At 46.8% G+C, this 14,868-nt stretch overlaps 1 protein-coding gene across 12 annotated transcripts in view; it reads right to left on the bottom strand.

Annotated features, from left to right (window-relative positions):
- MAP2K5 (mitogen-activated protein kinase kinase 5) overlaps window positions 1-14,868 on the bottom strand; it is a 242,176-nt gene that overhangs the window by 37,595 nt on the left and 189,713 nt on the right. The gene's annotated exons all lie outside the window — the stretch shown is intronic.

Raw genomic sequence — 14,868 nt, forward strand, 5'->3', positions numbered from 1 at the left:
TAACGGCTCAGGATGTAATGAAATTACACTGCAGAGTACTTTAACAGTCATCTCATTAGACCTACAGTTGGAACAAGAGAACCACATAAAGTAGGCAGCTGCAAATGACTCCGTTCTCATCTATTCTCATTTGCTATTAAAAATACCTTTCGGCGGCTTTCTTTCCTTCCTGACATCTCCACACAAAGTGCCCTGCAAAGTATGATACATGCACCTATTTAAATTAACAAAGGAATGACTTATTTTAATCTCACTGTGCTTTGGAGTGCTTTGGCCATTTGGATGAGCAATATATCATTACATACAACCTTCTAGCGCTGCAGGCAAGAAACTCAGAGCATGCAGCATTTGGTGGGAGCCAAACAATTTCTCTCGCACACAACTGTGTCAAATGCATGCATGTATTCATTACTGAGGACGAGAGGAAATGGCTTTGATGTAGTGGAAAAAAGAAGATGATAAAAGCACCTCTGCAATATGTGTGTCATTATCAATGGTGGCAGAGAGATACAATCACACAGCCCCCTATGTGGTTAGTAAATATACATATAATTGCTGTGGCCAATTATCAGAAAAATGAGATTGGTAATTACAAGACAGAAAATTAACTAGAACTCTTATTAAGGCTTTGTTTCCAATTCAAACAATTGGAAACTGCTGGAAAATACAATGGAATCAAAAGGAACGGAGGGGGTCAAAGCAGCCAAAAATAAAAAAAATAAAAAAAAAACCCCAAAGAGGTTAAAAGAAAAGGAATGCGAACAAAATGTTTCTTAGCTTTTGCCTGTCTGTCCTCTTTGAATGTGCTCCATGCATCCAGAGGAGGGGAAGGTTAGTCATTGTAAACTTAAAATTCTCATCAGTAGAGAAAGGCTTCCGAGAGGAAAGGAAAACAAAGGAACACGGGAGTGAAATAAAATCTCGCCAAGTTCAAAGGATTACATGCCGGCATTACACAGAGAGGACATGAAAAATGGGGGGCTGGTGAAACGGTCTGCGCAGAAGAAACAAGGCGCGCAGCGAGATGACACGTCTTCGATAAAGGTACTATAAAATGGTCACAGAAGTCCCATCGGTTTGAAGAGCAAAAATAAACCATGATATCAATTTCAGCCCGGCCTGTTTCAGGAAAGCCATATATCACCAAGCCTGCGAGGTTTCTACAAGGCCCCGTTCAAGAAATGACGTTTTACTGTCTCAAGAACTATTAGTGCAAAGATAGTTCAAAGTCTGAGGTACAAAAATTATGGACTCTGATCAGGTTGTTAGTTCTCCAGAAATATTTTTGGAGGCTGCGGTGCTGGAAGTGTCTGAGTAACAGCTGCTTTAAAATGCAAAGTTTAGGAAAATAAAAGCCCACTGTCTTAATGTGGCTGAATATTTACCAAGATGGTTAAAATTCTGGGCTGGTTTTCTAAAAATATCCTGGTATAAAAATGATGCTAAAGTGGCCTCATTTCAAAGTGGGATACCAAGAGTAAATTAATGATTTATCAACTAGGCAACTTGATGACGATGTCATTTTAACATGGACGAGGAACAAAATGAGGAGATGTGACATCTTTGCATGGATAGTTAATTTTATTTAAGACCTGATATTGTAGCCTGTTAAGTTCCTCATAACATAAAACTAAGGAACACTGGGTGGTACCATGAATAATTTATTTTACTTGTGACTTTGCAGACCCACTGAGGGTGGTGTTTCATCTCACTGGGGCCTGGAAAGAATCACTCATCGAAGATACAGGGGGGATTCTAATACCACATGCATAATGCCAGGTATTTATTTTCATTTTAAAGTCCCTGTCTCTTGCACACCTCGAAGGAGAATTTTCTGAGATACAGAAGACAGACGCATGAGGTGATGGTGGTCAGGGCAGGAACGGCACAGGAATCCTCTGAGGCCACACCCTTCCCCCCATGCCACAGAAGCACCCGGCTGTTAACGTCCTCAAAGAAAGAAAATGAATAGGTCTGACAGTGTGCACACCCCTGGAGGATTTTAAAGGATACTTTTCTCATTTTTAAGCAAGTTAAAATGAGAAGTTAGTTTAGATCAGGAGGTGAAACACCTCCAAGAAGCTGCCTCTTTCGTTATGTGATTCACATCTGTCTGAAGGAGGTAGGTAGGCTCATGGGAAAGCAGCTCCAGCCTCACAGAGGCTCCCAGGGAGGGAAAACACCCAGGCCCCAGGGTTGGGGGAGACTGAGAACCGTGCCACGGGGCTGGGCGGAGCTAGTAAGCTAGTTGCTGCTCCCTATCAGGACTGTTCTCTGTGAAACAGGGGTTCAGGCTAGACGAAGAACATATTTCAAAAATATAAACACAAATTGGAGCAGTTACACTAATAACTCTCAGGACTGGTGGAAACGCTCTCCCAATTGTTAATAAAAGTCACTCACTTTAAGACCCTGTGTGCCATACTTCACCTTAAGGGCTTTTTTGGGGGATGCTATTCATTTCGCATCTAAGCATGGAGGTATGGAACAAAACAGCGGACACAACCTTAACCAAAAGGCTTAACCTGAGCTCTATGGAGCAGCAACTGGAACATCCAAACAGCTGTTAAGAACCACTTCAGTAAGCAATCCTGGCCATCAAGGAGCACCGTCTCCCAGTCTCTGAGGCCTCCGTAACTACCTGGTCAGCCCCTTTTGCTCAACAACAGGAACACAAGCAGGCAGCACGCAGGGAGCAGCGAAGGACAATGGGAAAAAAGTGTGAGTGATGCCTTTGCCTTGTGAATAATGAACAGTTCAGGAAGGTCAACCCATTACAACTGAAACTGTTTAATTATTAATTATGCACAATCTATGAGCAAAAGGACAAGTTCAGAATGTTTAATGTATGCTAACTTCAACTGGACTCTCTCTGGTATTTTGTTATTAGCACTTGTCAGCAAGGTACTCAGGCATAAAAAAAGGCAAGCAGCAGAAAATCAGTGCGTGTGTGTGTGTGTGTGTGTGTGTGTACCTGTTCACTCAAAATGGTGGGGGAGGGGAGGTGGGAAAAGGCAGTCCAATTCCAACCACAGCTGCTACTAGTTCACTTGCAGAGTAAGTGTGCCAATAAGTACTCCTTATAACTTTGACAGCAGGCACACTGAATACTCGAAATACAGAAAACATTAATAAGAAAAATGCTTTCGAAATGACTTACTTGAGAGATAACTATTTTAAAGGCAAAGTTTTTTGAAACTATGATGATTATTGGCTTTGAAAGAATCTATATCTTTAATGTACACACACACACACACACACACACACTCACACACACGTAGAAATCAATGTCAATTTCCTGGTTGTGATATTGTGATACTTATGAACTGTTACCATTGGAAAAAACTGGGTGAACAGTACACAGGATGTCTCTGTATTACTTCTTACAACTACATGTGAATCTAAAATGTCAAAATAGGAAGTTTAAAAGGAGAAAGGCAAGGAGCTAGTTTTAAAAACTCTAATGAGACCCACATAAGAGAAAGAAGCTTGGCAAAATTAGTCAACTAGAAAAAAGTTAGGGGGCCTTTAGTTAAAAAAATCAAAAACACCAAACCTGAGGATTTAATTTTTGCCTTTAATTCTCAATTATAGATGACAATGGAACTTGATGATGATGATGTAGTGATCAAGTCAGACACAGATAGGACACAGACAGAAAACTGTATAAAAATGACACTATCACTCATAACTTACTGCTTCATTCATTCAACAACTTTCTTGACTACCTGCTATGTCAAAAGCACCGAGTCTAGCATTGTGGGATGATTCATAATTAACTCATATCCTTAAAGAATCTGTGAATTGTTTGGAGAATAAGATGTATACCCCCCAAAATAGCTCTGGAAGATGGAAGAAATGACTACGGCTGGGCACTCAGGCTGTACTGGGAGAAGGGGGTTCGATGCAGTTTGGCTGGTAGGTACCTGCGTTCCGAGAGAAGAGTGATGGGAAAATAAAGTGTAAGTGTTTGAAAGGCTGTGAGACACTTCTTTGCTCTCCTATTTTCTTCCTTCCCTACTCCAGACAGCTCCTGAGGGTGAAGAGACCTTGGCCATCATAATCTGTGTCCTGTTCCCTTCTCTTTGTGCAAAACAGACATTTCTTCAAATTAAGATTTTATACTTATTAGCAGTAAGATGATGGAAAAGCAACATCTCAAAACTCTCAGGTGTTAGCAACACTAGTGAATTCTAAGGACAGTTGTGCTGTGGTAACATTAAGCCAGCCTGACAAGTTACACAAAATACAGCAAGCCTTCTAACTTTTAAAAATAGCCTATTTCTAGACTTCATGGTCTCAAACCAACAAACCAACAGGTCCATCACAGAATCACTTAGAGCCTGACCAGTGTTGAGACTTATGCTCTCACATTTAAAAAATAACCCTTTTTAATTCAAGTGTAATGTTTGTTTTTTTTTAGCCTGGCCCAGCAACTCCTGGTCATACGCACTGGGGTTCACACTAATCGAACAGCTCTCTTAGATGGCTTTACTTCTACCCACATTGCCAGGGTCAAAGGTAATTTGTGGTTCCAGGGGCTTCAGGTCAGGTATAATAGCATTTTGCTTTGTCAGATCCCAGACTGGTTTTGGATTCTCCACTATTTACTGTCTTAAATGTCTTAGTCAACTGGCAGAGTCCACAGGACAAATCTGCTCTCCACTGGGGAGGAAACCTAGTTTACTGGTATTTGAAGAAAAAAAAAAAAAAAAGGAGACACAAAACCAAAACCCAAAAATAACCTGGACCTCACCTTTAAAGATATCTACAAAAGCTAATCTACTATCTGTCCAAAGTGCAATTCGAGAGCCTAGTTTAAGATAGGAGTAAACCATAATTACACATTAGATTTATAAAAATGTAGTCAATGCTTGTTAAGAACACTTACTTAAAAATGTGGCCACTGTTTGAGGGAACAATCAGTATTCTAAAATTATGTGGATGTTTGCTTTCACAATGCATATGGAACTGACCTAATCGGTGGGGTGTGACAGGGCACAGTGCTGGCTGGGAATGAGGTTAAATTTAGAGGGCTTGCAGGTAGATAACCTCAGAAAAGAAAGCCTCTGACCCTCCTCAGCTGGAGACCAGAAAGCCCCCCTTTTACTCATCCCTTTCCACATCAAGTCCTGAGTAGAGAAAGTGAAAGATGATTCAATTTCCACACTGGGTCGCCCCCTGCTCTGGGTTGCCAGATGTGACAAATTACATGTGTGGGCATTTCGGTGTGAAGTTCTGTCCAGTGGGTCCGAGCTGACAGTAGCAGCTCATTTAACTTGTCTCAGATGGATCTGGAAGCAGGGGCAAAAGGCCTGGGTTTCTGCCAATTTTATAAAATTCCTTGAAAATAGGTAGGTAGAGAACTATCCACCTTATCTTACCCCAAGCCTCTAAATCAAGGGAGAACCAGCTGTTAGCTAAGTGAACATTGCAACCAGATGGCTGATAAAAAACACATTTAAATGAACAGGTCGAAAGTAGTCTGTCTCTAGATAATTGAAATTTGAGATTATAAAGATTTTCCCCATTTTCCTTTTCTTCTAAATTTGTTTTAGAAGTTCCTCATATTGAAATAAGAGAGGAGGAACCAACTTTGTCATTAATGTTAAAACTAAGCCTTTAGTTAGTCTACCAATTTTTTGTCATTTAAAACATGTACATTTACTTAGGCATTTTCTAAACATATGGCCAAGTTCTTGGTGTTTTAAAAAATTCGTTGAAAATAGGTAGGTATGCCCTGCTGGTGTGGCTCAGTTGTTGAGCATTGAGCTATGAACCATGAGGTCGTGGTTCAATTCCTGGTTGAACATGCCTGAGTTGTGGGCTCAGTTCCCTGTGGGGGAAGTACAGGAGGTAGCCGATCAATGATTCTCTCATTATTTTATTATTATTATTATTTTATTGATTATGGTATCACATAATTGTCCTCATCCCCCTATTCCCATCCCAAACCCCTCCCTACATATGCCCCCAGCCCCCTGTTGTCCATGGCCACTGGCTAGGCCCATATGCATGCACACAAGTCCTTTGGTTGATCTGATTCTCTCATTATTGATGTTTCTATCTCTCTCTCTCCCTCTCCCTTCCTTTTTGAAATCAATAACACACACACACACACACACACACACAGAGTGGCCAGATTATGACCTCTGAATGCATAATAATCTGGCCACTCAGTGTATATCCTATATAATAAAAGGCTAATATGCAAATTGTCCCCTCGACCAGGAGTTCAACAATTAGGCAGGCAGGCCAACTGCCCATGTCCTTCCCTCTGGCCAGGCTGGCTGGACCCCACCCATGCACAAATTCATGCACCAGGTCTCTAATACACACACACACACACACACACACACACACACACACACACACACTGAGTGGCCAGATTATTATGCGTTCAGAGATAATAATAATCTGGCCACTCAGTGTGTGTGTGTGTGTGTGTGTGTGTGTGTGTGAAGAAAATAGGTAGGTAGAGAACTGGGAAATGCATTAATCATCTAAACCATATTTGCAAAACCACTTCCTTGCCAAGCCAATGAACATCTGTTTTTCTCTATTTATTTAGGTATCTGTGGTTGTAAGCTTTGGTCCACAGCATTATTTAGAGGTGCCTATGTGAACAGCACGCATACCCACTCACTTGCACACTAACATCCACATGCTCTCCCTTCACGCTGGCGGAGGCAGAGCAGCGGAAAACATGCTTGTCTCACACCAGAGGGATTTCGTTTACAAAAGTAAAACCTGCTATTGTCCCCTCTCTCTGTGGCCTCCCAATGCATTTCTATTGCTTTTTCATAAAACACTGCTGCAAATAATCAAGCATGACCATTGACATCCCCGAGATTGAGTTTTAGGAACCATTAAATGAGCTCACCCTCGTGGGAAGCCTCCTGCTCAGGCTGGTCTAAAGGTAATTATTCAGCAATTCCTACCTGTGGTTTTACCTTGTCCCTATATAGTGTTTGAATTTCATACACTGGTGAGGTCAGTTTTCTTTTCCTCAGGAGAAGTCCAGCTACATGTTTGATCCAGGATCTAAATTTTAATGTTAATATACACACTGGTGTTTCACCATGGTACTATGTGTAGAAGTGCTGATTAAAAGCAATCTTAAAAGTAGATCACACACTCACTATATTAAAAAAAGAAAAGAAAAAAGAGGAACATCTATGAGAGAAAAATAACCCTTAACAGGCTCCTAAATGAGAGGAATTATTCCTCCTCTTTTCATAGGCAAGGGGTCAACACTGAAACATCTGAATTACATCCATGCACTGTTCAAGGGCGAGCACCTGGCAGGTCCGTGGCCTGGAAAATCAACAAGCCACAACGCTATCAAATCAGACTCCGAGACTCATGATAGCCAAAGTCCACATCGCCACTGTATGTCCCCATGAATGTTCTCTCGACTGTTAGTTAAAATAATTACTGCCATTCACCACCTGCACTGCAAGCTATGAATAAGGGAAAAACAGAACTTCCAGGGGCAATAGGAGTGCTGGCGGTATTTGCTTACACATTTTTACACGCAAACTCGAGGGCTATGTCAGCAGGATTCAAAGGCTGAGGATTATATGTGAAACTGTGCCTTACCTGGTTCCATACAATAAACACAGAGAGAAGGGAATTGCAAGCTGGCTAAAGGAGATACTGCATCAGTTTAAAATTAGTCAGTGTGAGAGGAACAAAGAGAGGGAGAGAGGGGGGAGGGTGGGAGAGAAGTGGAAAAAAAATAGAACTACATACTGTGAAATGAACAAGTTCAGTTAGAATGTTCATCAGGATTTGGAAAATCATAATGCCATCTGCTACTCTGGACCTCAGAACATCAGGGATCTCGTGGGCCCAGACGCTTCCATTTCCAGGAGGAAGGAAGGAACTTACTCCCTGGAATGCTGCCCCCACTCTGGAATGAAGGCAACAGCCCAGCCCACCCGTTTGGAATCTCTTTTGAGAACATCCACACTGCTCACAGATGGGCTTTCCCTGGTTTAGGGAAAATTAACGGTAGGCAAAATGATTACAGCGACTAGGCAGTGAGGCAGTGAGGCAGAGCAGTGCCCCAGCCTGAGCTGCTGGGTAACTGACCCTGGCATCCAACTTGGGCTCAGGGTGTGTAGGTCTCATCATGGTGGATTATATGAGCATTGTCCTACGGCTGGATAAGACTTCACAATAGAGCAACACATGTTAAATGACAGCAGCCAAAACTGGCCCCACTAGGCAACTGCCCATTCACAGAATGCTATTCACAGGCCTCCACAACACAAAATTAATTCATTAATAATACATCAGGCTTCACGGACAATTCAAAGAAAACAACACAAAGCTACGTGTTCAATGATTGTTTAAAGATGCAGAATTTTTCCTGGTTTAAGAAAACCAAAACGTAAATCTAACTACCTTACTGAAATAAAAATCATAGGGATGTTTATGCTAATATTTTGCTTAGCAAATAAGGAAAAATGGAGAAAATCTATTGACTGAACTTACTGACACTAGAAAATAATATACAGATTTTTTCAATAGTACCTAATAAAATCTGATAACTGTGTATTTAAAAAATTAAAATTTTCCACTTTAAGTGACTTGATATATCCTCCAGATTCAGGGAAAATTTTGCTTTTAACTTGTTTCTTCTGTTACATTTTTAAAACTCACTTCCTTTCTTTCTCCTCCCTCCCAACAACTCATAAATATGAATTAAATATAATTATAAATGAACAGAACATTAACTTTTGGATTACTGCTGTGTTTTGGTAGAATGTTAATGTCATTTCTTAAGAAACAGTTATTACCAATAGAAAAAGTAATTACTAAAGAAATCATGGCCTTAATGCTAACCTATTTTCAATCTTCAAACCAGCCGAATTGCATTAATTTAAACATATTGGACTTTTCAAAGGAGGTATTAGATTTCTAAAGGTTGCCTTATATAAAAGAGGAATATCGGTTTTCAGGCTCCCTATTATGTATTCCAACATTATGAGGCACAGGTCTAGTTAATATCACTGGAGGACAAGACTATTGTGTATCCACTTGGATTAACTTACCAAGTTTCTAATGCCTCAGTCATTAACTCATACAAGTTGCAAACATCATGAAATCCCATATCATCAATACCCGTTTGTGTGAGCGGTTAGAGCTCTGGTCACTGTGGTCAGAAGCTCTGGGCCTGCTCAGCTCTTTGGAGAGCTCAGGCCAACAAGTTTTGCCTCACTTTACAACCTGCCGTTATGTGTCGTGAAAGAAACAGGATATTCTTAGGCTGAGGGAACAGGAGAGATGGGGGGTGGTGTTGCTTTTATTTTCTGACCTCACAGGCCAGAATTACGGCCAAGTCCCTCAGGCAACAAATGGGTGGATATTACTCCCCAGAGTAGGTTAATACCACCTTTTGAGTCCCAGGGAGGTATTATTAGGCAACCACTCTCATGCCCCCACACCCCACCTTAGAGAGCACCTGCTATGTTCACAGCCCGTGGTTTCTCAGTTAACCAGCCCTCTGTTAACCTGGCCAGGAAGAGTGATTCTGCATGAATTCATTTTTTAAGATAATAGTGCTTCAAGAGCCTGATCTTTTTTTTATATATACATTTTCAAGCTCCTCCCTGCTAACTTAAACTGAATATGCAGAATGGAACTCAATTTTTTCTTAAAGATATGGAGTCATTCTGACAGACAGTGAAACTGAACTGTGTTGCCCTCAGGGCATGTCTGCAATGCCTTCTATGTTGTCTTCTTTTATAGCTTTTTACAATAAATAATCTCTCCCTTTGATGCCAAAATGTTCAGCTGTCACTCTCTGCTGCCATCAAGGTCAATTATAATACAGCAGAAAGAGCCCTACTGTCACTCAGTTTCCTCATCTGTAAAATGGAGTGTGTGGGAAAGCAACATGACATGAGGAAACCTTGGGGAAACATTTTATAAACCATAAAAGCTAGAGCTAGACTTCTGAATTCTGATAAAGAACCACATATACTAAGTACCTCCTTGTCATATTCTACTACTTTTTGGATTTGTTTTTCTGGGGGGTCTTGAAAAAACAAATAGTAAGTTCTTACAATTGTACATAAATTTCATTTAACTGTATATTACATGCAGCACTAGGGAAATAGAAATGAAAAGCTCAGAGACTTAAGAGTCTAATTGACAAATTTCTTGTAACTGGCTCTGAAATATGTATTTATATAGTTTATTATTAATTTTAAAATATATTTTTATTGATTTCAGAAAGGAAGAGGGAGAGAGAGATAGAAATATCAACGATGACAGAGAAACATTGATTGGCTGCCTCCTGCATGCCCCCCATCAGAGATCAAGCCTGCAACACGGGCATGTGCCCTTGACCAGAATCGAACCCGGGACTCTTTTTTTTTTTTTTTTTTTTTTTTTTTTTTTTTTTTTTTTTTTTTTTGAATTTATAAATTACTTTAGTTTAATATTGACATTGTAACAGTATTAAGTCTTCCAATCTGTACAAGAGATATCTTTTCTTTAAATGTTTTCTTTTTTTTTTTTTTTTTTTTTTTTTAAATTTTTTTTTTTTTTTTTTTTTTTTTTTTTTTTTTTTTCCCTTTGAATCAATCTTTATTGTTCATATTATTACACAGGTTCCTCGTTTCTTCCCCCCTCCACCAGGTTCCCACCCCACCCTCTGCCCCCTCATCCTCATCCATTGGTGCACAGTTTATGTTCAGTCTCTTCCTCCCTCCCTTTCCCCGATAGTAAATCCCTTTTCAGATAGCAAATCTGTTACTTAGCATTTTCTCATATCAATAATACCTCCACATGCCCAATGATACACTTCACACAAAAGACATTTCCTAATAGGACAACCAGCCTCATCCAGGCCCCACCCAAGGCACTCACAGATCAACACCCCAGGACTATACTAACTCAACACATCCAGATCTAAGCCTTCATCACTTGATTCAGCAGACCCTCAAGTTCCCGCAAAAGTTTCCAGCCATGTCTGAGAGGCAGCCGTGGGGCAGGGACAGGTGAGGAGCGAGCTGTTTTGGGCCAGGCTGCTCCGGGCCTGGCCTCTGTTGCTCTGGTTTGTTCCACAACCAGCTGCTCCGTGTCTGGTCACTGCCGCTCCTGACCCAGTTGCTCTGGACTTGGCTGTTGCTGCTACAGGCCTGGCCACACCCGACTCGGCTGCTCTGGGCCCAATTGCTCCGGGCCCGGCCGCTCCGGGCCTGGCTGCTCCCAGCCTGACAGCCGCTTCTCCGGGCCTGGCCGCACCGGACCCGGCTGCTCCGGGCCTGGCCGCTCCCAGCCTGGCAGCCGCTGCTCCAAGCCTGGCCGCTCCCAGTCTGGCAGCCACTGCTCTGGGCCTGGCCACACCAGACCCGGCTGTTCCAGGCCTGGCCACTCCCAGCCTGGCAGTTGCTGCTCTGGGTCTGGTCACTGCCACTCCCCACCTAGTTGCTCTGGACTTGGCTGTTGCTGCTACAGACCTGGCCACACCCGACCCAGCTGCTCTGGGCCCGGTTGCTCCGGGCCCGGCCACTCCGGGCCTGGCTGCTCCCAGCCTGTCAGCTGCTGCTCCTGGCCTGGCCGCACCAGACCCGGCTGCTCTGGGCCTGGCCGCTCCCAGCCTGGCAGCCTCTGCTCCGGGCCTGGCCACACCAGACCCGGCTGTTCTGGGCCTGGCCGCTCCCAGCATGGCAGTCGCTGCTCCGGGTCTGTTCACTGCCGCTCCTGACCTAGTTGCTCTGGACCTGACTGTTGTTGCTACAGGCCTGGCCACACCTGACCCAGCTGCTCTGGGCCCGGTTGCTCCAGGCCCGGCCACTCCGGTCCTGGCTGCTCCCAGCCTGTCAGCTGCTGCTCCTGGCCTGGCCGCACCAGACCCGGCTGCTCCGAGCCTGGCCACTCCCAGCCTGGCAGACACTGCTCCGGGCCTGGCCGCACCAGACCCGGCTGCTCCGGGCCTGGCCGCTCCCAGCCTGGCAGTCGCTGCTCCGGGTCTGGTCACTGCCACTCCCCACCTAGTTGCTCTGGACTTGGCTGTTACTGCTACAGGCCTGGCCACACCCGACCCGGCTGCTCTGGGCCCGGTTGCTCCGGGCCCGGCCGTTCCGGGCCTGGCTGCTCCCAGCCTGTCAGCCGCTGCTCCGAGCCTGGCCACTCCCAGCCTGGCAGACACTGCTCCGGGCCTGGCCGCACCAGACCCGGCTGCTCCGGGCCTGGCCGCTCCCAGCCTGGCAGTTGCTGCTCCGGGTCTGGTCACTGCCACTCCCGACCTAGTTGCTCTGGACTTGGCTGTTGCTGCTACAGACCTGGCCACACCCGACCCGGCTGCTCTGGGCCCGGTTGCTCCGGGCCCGGCCACTCCGGGCCTGGCTGCTCCCAGCCTGTCAGCTGCTGCTCCTGGCCTGGCCGCACCAGACCCGGCTGCTCCGGGCCTGGCCGCTCCCAGCCTGGCAGCCGCTGCTCCGAGCCTGGCCACTCCCAGCCTGGCAGACACTGCTCCGGGCCTGGCCGCACCAGACCCGGCTGCTCCGGGCCTGGCCGCTCCCAGCCTGGCAGTCGCTGCTCCGGGTCTGGTCACTGCCACTCCCCACCTAGTTGCTCTGGACTTGGCTGTTACTGCTACAGGCCTGGCCACACCCGACCCGGCTGCTCTGGGCCCGGTTGCTCCGGGCCCGGCCACTCCGGGCCTGGCTGCTCCCAGCCTGTCAGCCGCTGCTCCGGGCCTGGCCGCACCAGGCCCGGTTGCTCCGGGCCTGGCCGCTCCCAGCCTGGCAGCCACTGCTCCGGGCCTGGCCGCACCAGACCCGGCTGCTCTGGACCCAGTTGCCCCAGGCCCGGCTGCTCCGAGCCTGGCCGCACCTGGGCTGGATGCTTTGGGCTTGGCTTCTGCTGTTCTGGGCCTGGCTGCTCCCAACCCGGCTGCTCTGGGCCCGGCTTCTTCGGGCCCGGCCACTCCGGGTCTGGGTGTTCCTGGACTGGCCACCCTGGGCTTGGCCGCCTCTGCCTCAAGCCTGGCTGCCCCTGCCCCAGGTCTGGCTGCTCCAGTGCTGGCCGTTGATGCTCTGGTTCTGGCTGCTGCTGCTCTGGGGCCTGGCCGCTGCTGCTCCGGGTCCGGCTGCCACTGCCTTGTGCCTGGCCACTCTAGGTCTGGTCGCCGCTGTTCCAACATTCTGTCCCTTTTTCTTTCTTTCTTACTTTCTTTTTTTTAAAAAACGCATTTATGTTGCAATGTTGGCTGGTGAGTTGAGTTCTGACTTAGTCTTTGATTTTTCAAGATATACTTTGCATTCTTTCTTAAGTAATTTTACTATCATTTGCTCTCACTTGATTTCTTCACATTGAGAACTTCTATTGTTTCTTCCTTCCCGTCCTGGAATCTCAGCAGGTTGGCCTGTGGCACCCCTTTGTTCTCCGCGGGCTCCTGCGCTGCTTCAGCCTGTCGCTGGGGTTGGCGCCGCCCAGGAAGCATCCCCGGTCCTTGGCTCTGTTGCCTGTGCTCAGTGGTCGAAGGCTCAGGGGCACCCCCCCGCCTGGAGGCCCCGTCACCCGGCTCCTTGCTGGCACCCGGCTGGCAGGTGTCCAGCGGGGGCTCCTGCTCCTCGTCAAGATCCTCCAGTCTGGAGCTTTCTTTCTCTCTCCCGCTAGGGGAGTCCAGGATCAGAGTCAACAGACTGTCCTCTGCACGCAGTGTGCGCGACTCCGGGGGCTCGGCCTTTCGCCGCGCTCCCAGGACTCCACCTCACAGCCCCGTCTCCCCCTGCCCAGCCTGGGTCCCCAGGGACTGGCCCAGACCGGGAGTTCGGGGCGGTCCGGTCTGAGGCTCAGCGCCGCCGGAGGCTTTGTTTCTTCTGGCTAGGGTAATCCAGCATCAGAGTCAACATTCAGTCCTCTGCGCACAAAGCGCGCGACTCCGGGGGACCCCGCCTTTCGCGCCGTCCCCGGGATTTCGCCTCACAGCCCCGTCTCCCCGGGCCCGGGTCCCCAGGGACTGGCCCAGACCGGGAGTTCGGGGCGCTCCGTTCTGAGGCTCAGCGCCGCCGGAGGCTTTGTTCCTTCTGGCTAGGGTAATCCAGCATCAGAGTCTACATTCAGTCCTCTGCGCACAAAGCGCGCGACTCCGGGGGCCCCCGCCTTTCGTTTTTCCCCTGGGATTCAGCCTCCCAGCCCCGTCTCCCCCTGCCGGAGCCTGGGTCCCCAGAATCTGGCCCATAATGGGGCTCAGCGCTGCCAGTTCGGGGGTTCAGCCCAGGCTGGGGGTTTCATTTCCTTCCTGCTAGGGAACGCCAGGCAGCACCCAGCCCTCTCCTCCTCTCCGGCTGCGACCTCTCGGTGCGCGCGAACGTGCGAGCGCGCAGCATGTCTCCGTACCTTAGGCTCTTTTTTCAGCTCCTCTGACTTTCCCTCTGGCTTTCTCCCACCTTCCTATTGTAGAGTTTTCAGTCAGTCGACCACCTGTAGGTCTGGGCAATGTCCACTCTACATTTTAGTTGTATTCCATTGAAATTGTTGTGAGCTGCTGCGGTTAGGTGTCTACCCGAGCAGCCATCTTGGATCCTCTCTCGAACCCGGGACTCTTCAGTCCACAGGCTGACGTTCTATCCACTGAGCCAAACTGGCTAGGGCTATTATTATTTTTTAAAGTTTTTATTGTTTTATTGAGAGGAAGGGAGTGGGAGAGATAAATACAATAGAAACATCAATGATGAGAATCACTAATTGGCTGCCTCCTGCAAGCCCCCTACTGGGGATAGAGCCTGCAACCTGGGCATGTGCCCTTGACCAGAATAGAACCCAGGACCCTTCAGTCCACAGGCGAACACTGTTTACTGAACCAAACCGGCTAGGGCTAATATAGTTTTGAATGACTTACTG

Source organism: Pipistrellus kuhlii, unplaced genomic scaffold (genome assembly GCF_014108245.1).
Source record: "Pipistrellus kuhlii isolate mPipKuh1 unplaced genomic scaffold, mPipKuh1.p scaffold_m20_p_1, whole genome shotgun sequence".
NCBI classification, from domain to species: domain Eukaryota; kingdom Metazoa; phylum Chordata; class Mammalia; order Chiroptera; family Vespertilionidae; genus Pipistrellus; species Pipistrellus kuhlii.